This window comes from Balaenoptera musculus, chromosome 13 (genome assembly GCF_009873245.2).
Source record: "Balaenoptera musculus isolate JJ_BM4_2016_0621 chromosome 13, mBalMus1.pri.v3, whole genome shotgun sequence".
NCBI lineage: Eukaryota > Metazoa > Chordata > Mammalia > Artiodactyla > Balaenopteridae > Balaenoptera > Balaenoptera musculus.
Window position 1 is genome coordinate 33,051,451 of NC_045797.1, and position 14,078 is coordinate 33,065,528.

Sequence of the window (14,078 nt, forward strand, 5' to 3'; positions counted from 1 at the left end):
AAGACTTCTTTTTCTGATTTATTTTGTTTTGTTTTTTAATATACAAACACATGTGTCTCCTCCCTCTTTGGGCCCCTCCCGAATCCTCCCGGTTAGTTTTCGGCTGCAGCACTGTGTTCCTTATAGGGACCTCCTGTCGTGAGATAAGTCAGGCAAGCCGTTATCATCATTCCTGGCCAGGGAGGGTGGTTTCAGTAAATGATTCCTTAACTGGATGACTCTGTTGGGCGGGGCTGATACCCTCAACATCCCCCTCATAGATCACAGCGCATGTCCTTTACACTAGGCCTACCCAATCATTTTTATAGTATGCCTGGGCTGTGTTGGCCTTCAGACCTAGGCAAGATCCTGTCCTAGTCTACTCTTTAGTGGGATCCCTCTGGGCCCTTGTTCAGCCATCCCTTCCCCCACAGGGTAAGGACTCCTTGGGACAAGTGGACCTGCCTGCAAGAAGTCACCCTTCCTTGTAGCCCTGCACTTTTCTAAATTTAATGTGCTTATGCAACATCTGGGGATGTTGTTAAAATGCAAGTTCTAATTCAGTAGTCCTGGAGTGGGTCTGAGAGTCGGCATTTCTAATAATTCCCTGGTGCTGTGAGTAGCAAGGGTCTATATCATGCTCCAGGCACCAGGCTCCCAGAATTCCCTGAGCAAATGACACCACACCTGCACGCCCTCTTCTCTGCGTATCCCCTCCTGAAGACAAACTGTGTTGCCAGTGTGACACCCCAAGGCCTGAGAGATCCATGGGGGAACTTAGGGTGCGGGTCTGTGAACACAACTTAGATGTGAGGCCCTTGAAGTGCAGAACAGAGCCCAAAGTGTGAAAAGAAGGGGGAGTCACAGGATTGACGCTGGGATTGGGATCATAGGCCATGAGTCACTCTATACACATTACCATATTCTAACACAGAATTCCAGTAATCCAAGAAATCTAAATTCAATACTGGCCTTCCAGGTTGTTAATTAATATAAAAAAAAAATAGAACACATTTTACTTTAATAGTTTGTTACCTTGATTATATATATATTTAAACATAAAGATACAGTATGTGGACCACTATTTGTATTCTTGCTGCAGACCCCCAAATTGTTAGAAGTGTTCCTGTCAGTGGGCACCCACATTTGTAACCCTCCTTTACCTCTCATCTAGATCATTCTGAGCATAAACTTCCAATGAAAAAATGATCAAGTGCAGCTACTACTTTTTACTTGGACAGTTCTTTTGCTGCTGCCTACATTTCTTTCCAATGTTATTTGACTCTTTTTCACTAGACACACTTGTCTCTTTCATATGCAACCTGGGTTTTTTTTAAGACTTTTAATATGTATGTTGGCCTATGCAATACTGAACTGTCTGGGATATGGAACAGTCACAGTCCTTTGGTTAACAGTGTTGGCAAATGTGACTCCAAAGCTGTAGGACAATGAAACCCACCCAGTTCAAAAGAGAAGGCTGGCTTGCAATGTTCCTTGGCTGTTCCAATTTTTTTTTTTTAAACTCATTCTCTCATTCTATTACAGTAGCATAGTTTTACAAGTCCTGGGTTAGAGGTCAAATCTTAGCCCCACCACTTGCAAGCTGTGTGAGTCTAACTTTTCCAGGCCTCAATTTTTTTCACCTCTAAGATGGAGATAATAGTGTTTACCTCTTAGGGCTGTTAAGAGGGTCAAAGGAGATAAAACACATAAAAGTATTTAGAATTATAATCTTTATCTGCCTGACAGAGAATAATCACTCAAATAATGTTTTCTATTATTTGATTCATTCAGGTTTTTTAAAACAGCTTTATGAGGTAAAATTGATATACAAAAAATTACGTGTATTTAATGTATATATTTTGATGAGTTTGGACATATGCATACACCCATGATACCACCACCACAATCAAGGTGATAGCTCGTTACTCAGATTTTATTTCTTTGTTGAAGCTGTATAAATATTTTTTTGTCCCACTATTTTTCTCTTCTTTGAAGTACTTCATTTTTGACAACCTTTATCTTACTATTTAACTTTTGCTTATATTCCATTGTGTATTATTAGTTTAATGTGGTTTTTCTAATCATATAACATACTTTAGGTTAACAGCAGTCTCTTTCATTTATTTTGTATCCTCCACAGCTCAGTGTACAATACTGAACACAAGAAAGACCCACAAATCTCTCTTGGGTGTTTGATTAATTAATTGTAAAGAAGTGTTTAAGAACAAATAGGGCTGATTTGACTTGAAGTTCAAGCAAAATGGAAAGAGGAAGTGGCTCAGATAAGAAAGGGGTTGGAATCACCAGAGAACAAGGGTTGGAGAAGGGAAATTGCTCAGTTTGCTGACCACTGAATGTCTTTTGGCAGAATTTGGTGGAAAGGCTGACATGCTTCTTCAGCTCTGTGAGGGGGGCAGGGTTACTTGAATTCACAGTAAGTAAGAGCCTCCTACATCTGGGATAGGCTTATCTCTTTGCTTGGTGTCTACCCTCCGCCCCCCCCCGCCTCCCCCACTCCCGTCCCGTAATCCCTACCACCTCAGTAAACTCTCTGAACAGGACTATTCTGAGACTGCATCCTGAGAGCAGTAATTGAAACATGGGTCATCAAGAAAAAAATAGATTCAGAGTGTGGGATTTGGGGAAACCAGTTGTTCATGTACTTGTGTACTGCATTCTCACTCTCTGGCTATTCTGCTGATGAAAAGGAAAGTAAAATCTCAAGTCAGTCCTTCCTTTCATGGTCAACCTTATCTCTCCTCTCATTTGCTTAAGGCATCGAGCAGGACTGACTTCAGCTGGAAATAGCATCAAGATGATTCTAGACCACAACATAGGACCCAAACAACTGGAGGATTTAGCCAAATCCTAATATGTTTACCCCCTTCTGACAGAGAGAAATGTTTATGTTTATGTCTGAGGCTGTGGTATGATGTGGACTTCAAGAGTTCTGACACTTTAACACACCATGCAAGGCTAGAAGCCCATTCGTCCCTTATTCGTTTGCTGGTGAATATATTTGGGTTTTCACTTCACACCAGTAAATGCAGGAAGAGGTGCCATTTTAACATTGTGTCTTTATCTGTGCATTCCGTGTAAACGGAAGTTGTCTCTCTGGCAGTCTAGTGGCTGTATATAAAGCCCCTGTTTACTTAATCCGAATGTCCGTTTCTTTTCTGCATGGTCTGCAAACTAAATGCAGTGAAAAAGTGTGTCAGAATTAGAACTGTGTGAGCCTGAGAAAGACATTTGGGTCAGAGTCACTAAAAGCACCCTCTGTTTACATGTTTCCGCCGTTTCTGTCTACAACTGTAGCTGTGTTACAGCTCAGAACACTAATCTCTTTTTATTTGTATTTTACTTTATTTTATTTTGTATTAAAGGCGCTTTTAAGCCATGTCTTCCAAATGTGTCTGAGGTTTCATAACTGTCTTAGTAGTGTATACACATTATAGTGACGGCAGTGAATTTCCTTCAGTCTGGATTTTGTTAACAGTGACTACAAGAATAGTTTGTAGGACAATTAAAATGTGTTAATCTGTGTATGAAAACTTGATCCAGTTAAAAATTGGTTTCCTGTCCACTTATATTTTGCCAAAGTTTCCTATGTCATGGAGCTGGGGTTTTCTTGAGAGGGGCCTAAAGGGGGTTGTGAGGAGGCGAGGGCTGGGAAGAACTTGGAAGTTAGTTAGGCTAGATTTTAGGCCTCTGGTCTGATGTCCTCTTAACATAGCCCACGTTCTGCTGCGGCAGAAAACGATGCACTGAAGGATTGGCAATGGGGCTTGAGCAAGCTCACTTTTCACGCTCAACAAAGCCTAACGTCATTTCCCTATACAATCTGAGTTATGTGTGTGCTTTTAATAAACCGATCTTCACAAAAAATAAATACATTTGTTCTGCTTAAACTGGCATCCAGAGGGCTTGGGGGAAAAAAAATGTCTTGAACACCTCCTGGGGATTGGAAGGGAACTTCACATGCCAGCTTCACGTGGGGAACGTGGGATAACAATTTGACAGGAAAGGAGTGGATCCCGTCTAAGGCCCTGCCAGGAGACTTGACCCTGAGCAGAGTGGCCTGAGTCTCAAGGCCTGAGCTTCCCGCCCAGCAGGGGGTAGCCGAGCTCCGGCGACTGGGAAGGAATTCCGCTCACAGGACCCTTCTGTCAGCCAACAGCGCAGCCCCGGGAGTCTAGAAGCTGGTCCTACTTGTCCGGGCTTCGGTTATTTACTCCATAAGGGGCCGCTCACCCGAGGCCTTCGCCCCAGAGCCCGGACCTCTGCGACAGGTTCTGGCAAACAGGATCCCAGTAAAGGGGTGAGAGGGTGCCTTGAGCTGCCTGAGGCTTGGGATGAAAATTGGTGGGTGGGGAGGCAGGTTTGACTTTTCCTTCTGACTCTTTCTCCTTCTCTCCCAGAGGGCAGAAGCCCAGAGCTCCCTGAGGAAGGATGGAGAGAGACCCAGAAGTCAGGTCAGAGTGTGTGTGTGTGTGTGTGGTGTGTGTGTGTGTGAGTGTGTGTGCATGTGAGTGTGTGTATGTTAGCGTGTGTGTATGTGAGTGTGTGTATGTGTGTATGTGTGTGTGTATGTGAGTGTGTATGTGAGTGTGTGAATACATGGGTTGGAGGTGGGGTATGTGTGTGGTATGTGAGTGTGTGTGTGTATGTGAGTGTGTGTATGTGAGTGTGTATGTGAGCGTGTGTGTATGTGAGTGTGTGTATGTGAGTGTGTGTATGTGAGTGTGTGTATGTGAGTGTGTTTATGTGAGTGTGTGTGTATGTATGTGCGTGTGTGTGTGTGAGTGTGAATACATGGGTTGGGGATGGGGTATGTGTGTGGTATGTGAGTGTGTGTGTATGTGAGCGTGTGTGTATGTGAGTGTATGTATGTGCATGTGTGTATGTGCGTGTGTGTGTATGTGAGTGTGTGTGTATGTGAGTGTGAATACCTGGGTTGGGGGTGGGGTATGTGTGTGGTATGTGAGTGTGTGTGTATGTGAGTGTGTGTATGTGAGTGTGTTTATGTGAGTGTGTGTGTATGTGAATGTGTGTATGTGAGTGTGTGTATGTGTGTGTGTATGAGTGTGTGAATACATGGGTTGGAGGTGGGGTATGTGTGTGGTATCTGAGTGTGTGTGTGTATGTGAGTATGTATGTGAGTGTGTGTGTATGTATGTGAGTGTGTATGTGAGTGTGTATGTGAGTGTGTATGTATGTGAGTGTGTGTATGTGAGTGTGTGTATGTGAATGTGTGTATGTGTGTGTGTGAGTGTGTGTGTATGAGTGTGTGTGTATGTGAGTGTGTGAATACATGGGTTGGAGGTGGGGTATGTGTGTGTTATGTGAGTGTGTGTGTGTATGTGAGTGTGTGCATGTGAGGTGTGTGTATGTGAGTGTGTGAATACATATGTTGGGTGTGTGTGCGTGTGTGTGTCTGTGGTGTGGAGGGAGCCTATGGACAGAATCCCCATAACCTCCCCTGAGAAAACCTGAGGTCCAGCAGGTGAGGCCAGGGACGGCTGCTCAAGAGGCGTGGCCTGGGTGGACGAGAGTCAGTGATAAACTGCTGGGCAGCTGGGGAGAAAGACTCGCCAAGCTGAACCTGCCCGTAGGGAGGAGGAGGGAGGCGGGAGGGTGACACGGTCACTACCAGAAAAATATTTTGAAGGACGCCCGTGTTCCTCCCTGTCTGCCGTAGAAGGAGCTGCAGCCTGCAGTACTGTCGGCTCCAAGCGAGAACCATTCCAGCCCCGGGTCTCCCCAGCCGGCTTTCACCTTGTTGCTTCCCGCTCAAGGCATTTCGGTGGATGCTGCTTTTCTTTGTTCTGTTTTCTCCCAGTGCAATGAACCCGTACATTATGGGCTTCTGTTGCAGTTCTAACCTCTAATACACAACCATTACATCTTAGCTCGTCTTCTAAATTACTCTAAAATCCAATTATAAACGCCCCTCTCCTTCAAGAGCACACAACTTGCCACATTACTGAAAATGCTGGGCTGCTCTTTTGTTTTCCTAAATTAATAATAACTACCATTTTCCGTCTGCTCTTAGCATGGGAGTCTTTTATATCACCACACAGCTTTCCAAAATGAATATTATGATTCTTTTTGCATCTTTGCTGGGTTACAAAAGAGCTAAGGATGATTTTCCAAATATTCGTAAAAGATCTGTCAGTTGGTTTTTAGTATCGAAGCATTTGAAACTCTGCAATCCTTAAAAGAGAAAGCATTTTCAAATTTATCAGTTAAAATTGCACTATGGCTCTGTTTTGTGACAGTGAAATACAAGTCCACCACTTTAAAGGTTTTAAGAGGTTAGAATGGATTTTGTTTGTTAACATTTTTATGGATTGAAAACCCTTAGTCCTACTAAGGTTTCAAAAGCACAAGTGATTTTTTCAATCCAGCACACATTGTGAGTTTCTAGAATCTACGGGAGGGAAGTGACTATCTTAAAGACAAATTCAACTTCTGTTTCTTATAGAATGTTTCAGTAAAAGTGAGCATGCCAAGAACATTTTCAGGAAAACTTTACTGAGTGTATCCTCAATTACTTTTACTCATGGAGGGGCAATTGTGATTTGTAATAGAAAATTGTTCTTAAGGAAAATATGGTAAATTCAAATCTGATATTACAAGAAGAAATCTGACTTGTTGTAGTGTTTTATAATCACAGGCATGTAATTGAACTGTAATTGCTTTTTTTCTTACTTTCAAATTCTTACTTTTAGTCTTGGGAAGAAAGTACATTTGACCTACCTAAGGCATCTAACAACAAAATATGCTTGATGTTCAATTATTAAAAATATGTGTGTGACTAGTCAACCACTATACTTTTCACTTCACAAGCTTGAGCAACGTTCAGTGGAGGTTTTCAATGTAAAGTCTGTACTTGTGAATCCTTTCTTATGCTCAGTCTTTAGCTACTTAGGATAAAAAAATTATAGTCTTGGAGAGATTAGAAAAGTTCTAAAGTGCATGTTAAATTTCAATCGAACATTTAAATAATAATATCTCTAGTTAGATAGTTGGTATATTTGTTGTGCCCTGAAGTTAAATCTTTACCCCCTTAAATATTAAATGAAAGGCTGGTTACTCTTCTTTAATAAATTGACTCTATTAGGCGTTTTCAGAGGCCAAGGTGAAAGCCAAGGGAGAATTCAACAGGGTGCAACTGATGGGGCACCACTTGGAATTTATAGGCTAAGTGAGATGAGCCAGAAGGACATGCTAATCACTAAATAACATCATCAAATACAGAATATAGGAACCTGACTGCTGTCATGAGCAAAACTCGGGGAAAATGGAGATCAGGGAAAAGAAAATCATAAACTTATGTAAAAAACACAAACATTATAGTTGTTTAGTCATATTAATTATATATTATGTATACAATAATTATACATATGCAAATATTTATTATATATTGTATGTTTTTTAATTGTCTTGAACAAATAGATGCCATAATCTTAATTTAATTATGATGGAAGCATCATACTGTCACTTAACATTTTAACAGTACTAGTGGAGTTTCTTTCCTTCCTTCCTTCCTGTTTTTCTATCTTTTAGAATTTTCCAGTAAAAATAAAACATAGACAAGTTTATTTTTCCCTTATACTTCTAAATTCTGAATATTATCTTCTAGTTTCAGTGTAGCCTAAACACCATCTACTCGTTTTGTTGGACAGAATCTAGCACAACTCACAATTTCTTTAAAGTTCATATATTTTAAGCATTGACATTATCTATTTTTTGCTTAGAAATATATGTACTGAAGCATTCTACTAATATGTTCTTTAAGGCTCTCTGAACTTTTCTTTCATTCCTAATTTTTGATGAGTTTTAAACCATCTGGACAAAGCAGATTCAATTCAAACAATTCAAATATCTGGGTAGCCCTTGTAAAAATGATATTTTAAATATCAAGAGTGCATTTCCTAGCATGTATGACTACTGAGTAGCCAACTTCAAAAGAAACATTTAAATTTATAATTTTATTATTTTGCATGCATCGTAGATTTTCATTTTTTTTATTTTAAATTAAGATTTTGGGGACTTGTCAGGTTAATACATGGACTATGCAGTCTCTAAGCTCTTTAAAATAATCTGTTATTTATACTTACTAAACAAATCAAAAGTGACTGTAATTTGTGACATTTGAAAAATAGTATCTAGAAGATAAACCATATTTTCCTAATTTATAAGCCACCTCTAGCAGGTCTTTGAGGTTTTGTGTCGATTTGGAGATAGACCAGGCCTTGGGCTGCAGGAGCACCATTTGGGGTGATGTAGCAGTAAATTACTCTGCAGGACCCCAGGGGCCCAGAAGGGTTAATGCAGCTTCCAGCAAAAAGGAACACCTGGCCAGTAACTCAGGCAGGAGGACGGCCTGATTGAATCTGTCACAAGCATGTCTCAATCGTGATTCTTAAAGAGCACGATACAACAGTGCAGCCGAACTTTCCCCCTCTGCCTTCCCATCCTCTGTTTCTAGGGGACTGAGCATTGGTGCCCCTCCCTGCAGTGTTGTAGCATTGGGAGATTATGATGGTCTTAAAAGTGAAAGCTTATAATTTAAAGTCATAATTCCACCTTTAAAATGGAGATTGAAATACAGTAATATAAAATACATAAGGCATCAAGATGTAACAAATGTCTCCTCCCATTAGATTTCTCTATTTACAAGGCGGACAGTAATATGAAGTGTATTTTCCATGAGATTGTGTAGCTTCCCCATGCAAAACTGAGCAAGTGTTTTCCGCTAGACCCAAATTTCTTTTAATGCCTACTAAATGAAATTTCCTGCCCCTAAAATGAGATCAAACACAATAAAATTTAAAAGCCCAGAAAAGAAGCCTCCAATTTTCTAAGATGTCAAATATTTCTTAGAAAACAGTATCTTGAAAAGTTGGATGTAAATGAACATACAAATTTTATTTCCCTATGCCAATAGTTTACCAAAAATATATAAAATGCTAAGTGTAGAAAGTATGCCCATTGCCAGGTCCTTGACTTCGGAAACAAAGGAACTCAAGACATTCAGCAAACCCAAAATATCTTCTCCCCTGCCGTTTATAATCGTGTTTATGTCTTTATTTCTATAACACTTAAAAGCTTTTTCAGGATGCTGTGTACTGATTTGAAAACACCAGTTTTGAATACTAAATAACAGTGAAATGAAAAATTTTCTGTGAATCAATTTTTCAGCCACATGAGAAAAAAATACTATATAGAAAATGACTCTGCTTTCATAGGGAAGGAAATGTCATGGGCCTCTGAATTGGGGGGAAAAAAAATCTTTGCAGTGGTACCTATTCGAAATTACACTCAGAATAAGCATCTTTTCTTTTTTCCCTTGAAATAAAGTTCAAGGTAACATTTAAATGAATAATTATTTACCATTTTGTTACATGCTGGCATGTATGGCAGGAATCATCTATTAGTACAAATGCTTTTTCTGCTTAGAATGGCTCATTAGTTTCTTTGTAGGCTGCACCGGTTTTAAGATTCAAATTCAAAATCTCCTCTGATTTTGCTGTTCCATTTCTGGCAGCTGGCCAGTGGCAAATATGCATAATATTTCACTGTTAGACCTTGCAAACATTATATCCTGCTGTGCTAAAGAAAACATTGTGTTTCTTACCACATGAAAATAATCCATCACTTTTCAATCAGCACACACACAAAAAGCTCTACCTGTTTTTTCCATCAGACTCAAGAAAAATTAATGGCCCCAATGTGAAAGGTGGACCCTCCATACATGATCCATTAAAGTACAAACTAATCAAAATATATCTAGCATCTGATTTGCTAAGCAAGATAGAATAAAAGAGGTGTGATGAAAAAATAGATCCTTCTAAGACCCACACAAACTTGTTCTATCAGTACTTAACCTTATTTATTTTAAATGTGAGAAGACAGAAATAAAAGATCATGAAGTGGATCTGTTGAATTCAATCAATTCAAATAGATACTCTGTATTTATCTGGAAAAAATGGCTATAGACACCTACTGTGGAATGGAGGAAATTTTATAATAAAAAAGTGTTTTGAAAACTAAAGAATGACACATTATAAGTACTCCCCGAGTTTGTCACTAGACAACATAATATATAAAAGTTTTCTTTGAGAGTAAAAATATCAGGGCTCATGCCTTTAAAAATAATTTCATGCCTTTAGCAATGCTGATGTTATAGCTAGTTTTGAGTGAGGCATGAGGACTTTTCTTTCTAAGGCCATATGACTTTTGCTACAATATTCTAATCAGCAAGAGAGCAGCTGTCCCAAAGGAGTGTTAATTAAAAAACAATCCATTTTACAACTTTTTAACAGTTCCACTGGAATTTCTTGGATTTCTTTGCTACCACTGGGTTTTTGTTAGATTTTTTTTCAATCTTTCTCTCTTTCGTTGTCACTCTCTTTTGGTATGACCTTGTCTTATAGTTTAACGTATTAATAAAAGTATATTAAGAAAAATGCAATATAATGCTAATACTAAGAAGGTATCCATTACTGGTAAATACTTTTACACATAAAGTATTTTTTTTTGTATTCTTCTTATAACTTTGCATTTAAAATACCACTGATGGGGAGGGAGGAAGAAATTTCCCTCTACCCTTCTAGGTTCTTCTGGCTGGTCCAAGAATTTAATTGACATGAGACCAGTTAACAGGAGAAAATCAAACAAAAGTTTAAGAACATGTATATATAGAAGATACACAGGAAAACTCAGTAACTTGCCAAAATGTCTGAAGCCCTCACCTTAAATGCCATCTTCAGCTAAAGACAAAAGAAGATGTTGGGGATAGTGGTTTGGGACTTCAAAGGAGAGGAAGGCAATTCACATGGAGACAGAAAAGCAAGTGTTTGGTAAACAAATGTTTGCTTGGCTATGCAGAGACAGCGGGACACAGAGTAGACTCTGATCTCTAGACTCTGCCGAGTTTCCTCCACCACACTTAGCCCATATTCTCTGAAGATATCTCTGGTGATAGCTCAATTCTGGGAACAGGCTCTTTATCAAATTCTATAGGCAGCTAAGGGAGAAGTAAAAAGAAAAAAAAAAAAAAAAGACTTCCTGAGTCTTCCATTTCTTGAAAGTAATCAGCCTAAATTAATCCACATGCCAAAGGGATACATTTTGGGGTGACAAATTTTGCCAACATATAATCCTGCCTTTTGCAATCCAGAAGCTGAGTTGGTAGATCGCTTTGTGTCTCATTGAGTCTGTCTCTTACTCCTGACAACAGGTAGTTCAGTTAACTCTTTTCAGGAGGCAGTGATGCAGGTGGGCTCACAAAGTTAGGCTTATAAGGTACAAGCAATCAGGTATTTGATAAGAGGTATTTCTATGGAGGTAAAGGAAAACAAAGGCTAATGGTTGGAGTAAACTAGAAACCCAGTGTCTGTGTCCTGAGAGCTGCCAGTCAAGAATATTTCTGGGTGTCAGGTTCAAAACATCTTCAGATGGACTGAGGGCAAGTAGTTACAATCTGATGAATTTTCTTGGTCTGTAGTTTGAATATCTCTGATGATGTCATCAAGTGATCAGGTAAACTTTCTGAGTGGCTCACACAGCAAAAGACATGAGGATTCTGTAAACATGGGCTATTGTAGTGATGTCTCAAGTTTATAACAAGTTGTTCAGCTTCCATTTGGAGGGCTTCAGGAAAAGAGCAGCTTTAGTTCCATATGATCCCAAGTCAAAAGTGGGAGAAAAACTGGAAATGTTAGTTTGGAGAGTTGTAGCCAAATATTTGAAGAAACCCATAAGAATTCAGGATCTAGTCCAGTTCACAGGTGGAGAAAAAAACTTCAAAGGCAATCAACAGAACTAGAATCTAATATCCACAACTGTGTATAATAGTTTCTATTGAAACATAATTTTTCTCTCTAAAATCATCCTCATTTTTATCAAAAATAGCCAAAATAAGGCTAACTAGTTCACAAAATAAGTTTAGTTTCAAAATTAGCTTGATTATTTACATAAGTCCAACAAGAATAGAGGTTGACTATATAAGCTCTTTTAAGTCTGCTTTGCTGGAACTTTTCATAAGGAATCTCCAGATTGAATTTTTAAATGCCTCTTGAGACCAAGAAGCCAAGCCAAAAAAGTGCCATCAGACTTGCTTATAATATCTATAGATTTGGGTGAACACCTCTCTTCTTGAGGACCCCAAAATATCCTGAGGTTCCTGAACCTGCCAGGAAGTGGCCTTCCTTACTCACCTGGTAAGGCTGCTGGAAACCCTGTAAGCAAGGCACCAGTCTGTTTTTCCAAGGGGCTTCATGGCTCCATAAAGTCAGTCTTAGATCCTTACAGCTATCTGGTCATATCTGATTTGATACACCTTCTCAAATACGATATTCTAATCAAAGCCTTGGTAATATAACTGATATTTCCAATTGTGTCCTGTTATAAGGAGAACAGATTCTTAGTGAACTAATGTAAAACTATATTGCCATGAAGATCAGAATACTCTCTAAGGGTTTCCAAATTCTGGAGTGATTAGGTAGGGAGAAAATGGTAAATTGTTCAACACTGATACAAAGATATAATTTAAGAAATTGCTGTAAATCATAATTAGCTTAAGATAAAAGCTTTCCTTATACCTGGAAAGCAAAGATTAAAAAGCCAGTAATATTTCAGACAAAAAGTCATAAGAATTATAATTATATTCATCAGACAAGCAAAAGCTAAGAGAATTCAGCACTACCAACCAACCTTAAAACAAATGCTAAAGGAACTTTTCTAGGCAGGAAACACAGAGAAGGAAAAGACCTACAATAACAAACCCAAAACAATTAAGAAAATGGTAATAGGAACATACATATCGATAACTACCTTAAATGTAAATGGATTAAATGCTCCAACCAAAAGACATAGACTGGCTGAATGGATACAAAAACAAGACCCGTATATATGCTGTCCACAAGAGACCCACTTCAGACCTAGGGACACATACAGACTGAAAGTGAGGGGATGGAAAAAGATATTCCATGCAAATGGAAATCAAAAGAAGTTGGAGTAGCAATTCTCATATAAAACAAAATAGACTTTAAAACAAAGACTATTACAAGAGACAAAGAAGGACACTACATAATGATCAAGGGATCAATCCAAGAAGAAGACATAACAATTGTAAATATTTATGCACCCAACAGAGGAGCACCTCAATACATAAGGCAAATACTAGCAGCCATAAAAGGGGAAATTGACAGTAACACAATAATAGTAGGGGACTTTAACACCCCACTTTCACCAATGGACAGATCATCCAAAATGAAGATAAATAAGGAAACACCAACTTTAAATGATACATTAAACAAGATGGACTTTTGGTCCATTTAGGTCCATGGTCCTAAATTGATATTTATAGGACATTGCATCCAAAACCAACAGAATAGACTTTTTTCTCAAGTGCTCATGGAACATTCTCCAGGTTAGATCATATCTTGGGTCACAAATCAAGCCTTGGTAAATTTAAGAAAATGGAAATCATATCAAGTATCTTTTCTGACCACAATGCTATGAGACTAGATATCAATTACAGGAAAAAAATCTGTAAAAAATACAAACACCTGGAGGCTAAACAATACACTACTAAATAACCAAGAGATCACTGAAGAAATCAAAGAGGAAATCAAAAAATACCTAGAAACAAATGACAATGAAAACACGATGACTCAAAACCTATGGGATGCAGCAGAAGCAGTTCTAAGAGGGAAGTTTATAGCAATACAATCCTACCTCAAGAAACAAGAAACATCTCAAATAAACAACCTAACCTTACACCTAAAGCAATTAGAGAAAGAAGAACAAAAAAACCCCAAAGTTAGCAGAAGGAAGGAAATCATAAAGATCAGATCAGAAATAAATGAAACAAATGATAGCAAAGATCAATAAAACTAAAAGCTGGTTCTTTGAGAAGTTAAACAAAATTGATAAACCATTAGCCAGACTCATCAAGAAGAAAAGGAAGAAGACTTAAGTCAATAGAATTAGAAATGAAAAAGGAGAAGTTACAACTGACACTGCAGAAATACAAAGGATCATGAGAGATTACTACCAGTAACTATATGCCAATAAAATGGACA